This window comes from Gorilla gorilla, chromosome 8 (assembly GCF_029281585.2).
Source record: "Gorilla gorilla gorilla isolate KB3781 chromosome 8, NHGRI_mGorGor1-v2.1_pri, whole genome shotgun sequence".
Lineage (NCBI taxonomy): Eukaryota > Metazoa > Chordata > Mammalia > Primates > Hominidae > Gorilla > Gorilla gorilla.
The window spans coordinates 44785420-44791252 of NC_073232.2; positions in this window are offsets into that span (position 1 = coordinate 44785420).

Sequence of the window (5833 nt, forward strand, 5' to 3'; positions counted from 1 at the left end):
ATTATGGTGACTATTTGGCAAGTTTGAAAATGGTAGTATGAGTTGTCCAACTTTGTTCTGTTTAAAAATACTTTTTGGCTATTTCAAGTTCTTTTATTTCCATATACATTTTGGAATCACTCTGTCAATATTTATAAGAAAGTATGCTGGAATTTTTATTAGGATTACATGAAACCTATAAATAATATGGGAAAAATTAACTGCTCAATCATATTCAGTCTTCTGATCTATAAACAATATTTTATATCTCTCCATTTATTTAGATGTTCTTTGATTTCTCTCAATTTTGTAGTTTTTAGCACACAAATCTTACACATATTTTGTTGGATTGATCCCCAAGCGTTTCACGTTTTCATGCTATTGTAAATGGATTTTTTAAAATTACAATTTCTAATTGTTCGTTGCTAGTACACAGAAATACAATTAAATTTTGTATATTACCCTTTTTTCCTGAAACCTTGCTAAATTCGTATGTTCTAGTAGTTTTTTGGTACATTCTGTTGGGATTTTATATGTAGACAATTATGTCATCTGCAAATAAAGACAGTTCTTTACGTTCCTTTCCAATCTGGGTACTTTTAGTTCTTTTTCTTGCCATATTGCACTGGCAAGTCTTCCAATACAATGTTAAATAGGAATCGTGTAAGTGGACATTCTTGTCTTGTCCTGATCTTATGGGGAAAGCATCAGTTTCTCATTATTAATTATATTACATCCTTATCAGATTGAAGAAATTCTCTTCTATTCCTAGGTTGCTAAGAATATTTATCATGGATGAGTGGTAAATTTTGTCAAATGCTTTTTCTGTATCTATTGAAATTATCAATGGTTTTTCTAGTTTAATCTCTTGATATGGTGAATTACATAGATTGATTTTTCAAATGGTGAACCAAACTTGCATTTCTGGGATAAGCCCCACTTGATTATGATGTATTAACTGTTTAATAGAATTTAAAATTCAACTGGCTAAAATTTTGTAAAGAATTTTTGAATCTATGTTCTTGAAGGGTATTAGTCTAAATTTTTCTTATACTTTAACACATTTATCTGTTATCTGTTTTGGTGTCAGGATACTACTTTCCTCATAAAATGAGTTGAGAATGTTCCCATATCTGTGTCAAGTATTTTTTTATTGAATGCTGGGTGTTGTTAATTTCATGTTGCAGAGTGCTAATCTTATTGTAGTTTTTAAAAAGTGTTGGACTTTGTTTTAACATGCAGTTAGGTTACTTACAGATCCTCTACTTACAGAGGACTTTTAATCCTCTAAAGTCTTGTTAAATTCACTCAAGATGAGTTTAGAGTACGCTGCCCCTTGAACTTGTTGAGGCCTATTACTAAGGCATCACCCTCCAGGGTACTCTCCACTCTGACTGGTCAGAACTTGAAGGTCTTCCATGCCTATGTAAATTTGGGGAAACGCTCAGTTTACAGCTCCCTGGTCACTGTTTGCTAGGCTTGTGGAGTTTTACCCTAAATAGTCATGTCTTAAGACTTGGCAACAGAATCTGGGGAATTCCTATGGAGATTTCCAAAGTCCTTTGTCTGCATAGCTTCCTTGTATCCAGTTCTCTCCTCCACAAATTCCAGCTGCCTCAGCCTGATCCAATGCCAATCCATCCCCTCAAATGAGAGAGTTCACTGAGCTCTCCTTGGGCCCCTCCTCCTTACGGTGCAGTCGGAATAGTGCCTTCAGGCAGGGGTGATCATAGGGTCCACCTAATTTGTTTCCTTCATCCCAACAATCACAGTCAGCAGCTACCTACTGTCATTGTCTGAAAATAGTTGTTTCATGTATTTTGTCTAGTTCTGTAGGTATTTATGGGGGGAGGGTAAGTCCAGTCTCAGCAACTCAGTAACTCTAACATGGCTGGAAATGGTGTTGTCTCTTTCCTTATTGTAGTCCTTTCCATCTGCCACACCTCTGCCAGCAGAAGACACCTTCTCCTCCTAAAACCTGGGCATGTTGGAGGGGAAGAAATCTGGGCATGACCGGGAAAAGGCCATGCAAGCCTATCTTTCTCCACACAGCCTCCTTCTTCAACCCCTGCCCACTCCCTCCTCCCCACTCAGGTTTCCTTGGAGCCTGTCTTAGTCTGTTTGTATTGCTATAAGGGAACATCTGCAGCTGAGTAATTTATAATGAAAGAGATAAATTTGGCTCACGGTTCTGCAGGCAGTATAGGAAGCATGGCACCAGCACCTGCTCCTGGTGAGGCCTCAGGAAGCTTCCACTCATGACACAAGGCGAAGGGGAGTTGGCATCACGTGGTGAGAGGAAGGAAGCAAGAGAGAGGAGAGGGAGTTGCCAGGCTCCTGTCCACACTCAGTTCTCCCGGGAAATAATAGCATGAAAACCCACTCATTACTACAAGGATGGCACCAAGGCATTCAGGAGGGACCCACCTCCCACCCCATAACCCAAACAGGTCCCATTAGGCCTCACCTCCAACATTAGGGATGAAATTTCAACATGAGATTTGGAGGGGCAAAATATCCAAAATTATATCAGAGCCCAAGCCTGGTATATTCTTTCAAACCCAGAGTATTGAAACCAATAGGTTTGGCCCTTTTGTGGCAAACACTGACCTGGGTGCTCTTAAAGAATCTTTTTTTTTTCAGTCCTCACAGTATTTCTCTAAGTTGCTCTGTGCTGGGCATCGTGTAAGGCATTTTATACACATGATTCTGTCAAATATTCACCATAGTTCTATGATATAGTTAATATAGCATGATGTAGTTGCTACTGGGCCCCATTTTACAGATGAGGAAACAGAGGTACAGAGAGGTTGATTGACTTGAGTGCCCAAGGTCCTACAGCTAAGAAGTGCAGGAGAACCTGATAAGATGCACAGGGTTTCCAAGGCCAGGAACCCTGCTCTCCCCCGCAGCCACCACTACACTGGCTCAGCTAGAGCCTCCTTGGTAGGAGCTCATCAGGAGCCTGCAGGCCACTACTCTAGGGCCATTCTCCCCCAGCCTGTCTGCTGTCAGCCTGCAGCTCCAGGGTGCCGCTTGGGCAGGGTGGGTGGCTTGCAGAGAAGGAGGGGCAGTCATTGAGGTTCTCTGACCCTGTGACCCTTCTCAACCGGCCCCCACTAGCCCAGCCTGAGCACCAGGCCCCCAAGGAGCCCCTGCCCATCTGTAATCCCCTTGTGACCAATTCAGTTAGTTCCAGTCCCTGCACTCACACCCTGAGCAGGCCACAGGTCACAGGCCCTGTTATGCCTCTGCCCCTTCTCATCCCGCCCTGGGGTCCAGGGGAGGGGGCTTGTGAAGGTCCGAGAACTGCCAGTGCTTACATCTGAAAATTTAATGTGTCCCTTGGGGGAATTCCTAGGACCCTGGGACTCCCTGGGGAGCCACCACCACATTCCAGCCACTATCAATAAAGAAAATGTCACTGACTGAGGGTAGTGGGTCCACTCAGCTCACCTGTCTACTCCTGAATGCAGGTCCACTTTCCTAGGGAAACTTATTCTTGGTTTAGGGGAAAGGGAACATGAAGCCAAGAGCAGGCCTTCCTACCTCCTTCTCTCCCTGACTTCATCACCTTGAACTTCAAGCCTTCCCTGCTCAGTGGGGACAAGGGAGGCAGGACATTAGTTAAGAGCTTGGGCCAGGCTTTCTGTGCTTCCTATCCAGCGCACCAAACTCAAATCAAATCAGCCCCCAGGTGCACAGCTCTTGTGTGAAAAACAAAAATGATGTCCCTCATTTGGGTAATGTCTTAACCTTGCCAGTGTGAAAATAATAATAACAGCAGTAGTTACCACTTGCCAAGTCTTGACTGTGAGCCAGGCACTTCACATAATTTACTGCTAATCCTCACAGCCTATAGCATAGATATTACAAAGCCATTTGGCCATGGAGGAAACTGAGGCATAGAGAGATGAGGTAACTTGGCCAAAGGCCCCAGAGCAGGGAAAGTCCTTCCAGCTCAGGAGTACTTGCTTGTATTCCCCACCTGTCTCTGCCATGTAACGAGCAACCTCACCCCTTCTCCAGTTACTCAAGGGACCTGTGAGAGAGACAGAGTTGGCATCAGCATGCCCAGCGACAAATGGGGAAACTGAGGCACCTGGCCTTAAGTCCCCCAGCAGGCTGAGAGCAGAGCCAAGACAGCAACGTGAGCTTCCATGGCCTCTGAGGGACCTCTCTGCCCACACACATGTGAATGGGTGGAGTTATGTTGTTCCCATGGAAACTTGACAGTCATCACAAAAGCCAAGGGTCTAAAAAGAAACTGGTACAGTTTCAGGGCTGGCCTCACAGACATCTGCTTTAGGAGTCCCTCGATGAGACCCACAACTCATGGGGTGCACATCACTCTGGAGTTTACAAAGCCCTTTCTCGTGTATCATGAAATTCGATCCAACAAGTGAGGCAGGGATTATTTCACTCACTTCACAGCGAAGGAGCCTGAGGTTCTGGTTAGTGACAGGTGGCCAGATGGTGAATCATCACGAGGCCAGCATGTATCTGAACATCCTTGGTCCAAAAGGTGCTAATGAACTGGGGGAAGGGCAAGGCCTTGGGAGCAGCCAGGCCCTCTGGGTCAGGGCTGACACCTGGACCTGAATTGGATGAGGTGTGCAGGGAGCCCCAGGAAGCCGTGGCCGGGAGGCCACTGCCAGGTCTCTCTCCCAGGGCACTAACTGGGGCTGACTGGGTCAAGGGGCCATGATATCCCACTGGAGCTGGTGTCTGGAGCCAGGCAGGGGGTGAACAGCCTTTGTCTCTCCTTTTGTTCCTTTGACCTCAGAGCAGAGGCCTGCACGAGGTTGCCCTGGGGAACCTGGAATCTGAGCTAATGAGGTGACTTCCTGGCCCAACCCAGACAGCTGAGGCTGCAGCAACATCGGTAGTAAGGGACAGGTAGCCTGGGACCTCTTCTGAGCCTAACAGTCTGGGTCCCCTTGTGGGCAACAAGCATCCAACAAGTGTCTGTGTGTGCTGTGAACAAGTACACTGGACAACAGGTGTGGACAGGGACCATCCGGAACACTGAAAGACATGGTCATCCCGCCTGTACCATCAGCATCCTCATCTCCATCTAAAAGACAAGCCAAGGATCACAGAGACTGCCACTTGCCCAGGGACACAGCTGGGCAGAGGCAAGCCTCAGATCTGAATCAGACCAGAATCCAGCTTTTGCTCCTGTCCCCTGACAGACCCTCCACCCTCCACTTGCCATGGTAATAATATCTCTCATTGATCAAGCACTCACTCCAGGCCACACACTGTGCTAAGCGCCTTACATTCATTATCTCATTAAATTCTCATAATCAGTCTAAAAAGGGGGACTATTATCGCCTTTTTAGAGATGAAGAAATGGGGCACAGAAAGGCTAAGCAATTTGCCCAGAGTCACATAGATAGGAAATTGTTAGATAGTCCAAGAGGTCTTCAGTCAGGCCAGCTGGGAAATGTGCCAGCTACCAGATGGGGGAGGTGGGGGGAACATGGAGATATGCTAATCCTGGAGGACTTTCTAGAGGAGGCAGCTGGCATCTAATGGAGGGGGCCGGTATGGAAGATCACAGCACAACCTCCCAGCTCAGCCACCTCTCTCCTCCCATCACTCCCAGACCTCCAGCAGCTTGCAGAAGAATGCACGTTCCAGGTTTGGCATCCAAACCTGGTGGGTCGAGATCCTGGGTTTCTATGGCAACCGTATCCTTAATAGCATCCAATAAGGACATTATTTGGCTGCAGTAAGCGCACACAATCTTTTGATTACTGCCGAAGGTATCAAGAGGCAGCCCTCCCCCTCTCCAAGGGCCCCCATCTTTCCTTGGAAAAACAGATGCTGCCCTCCCAAAAAGTGGGGG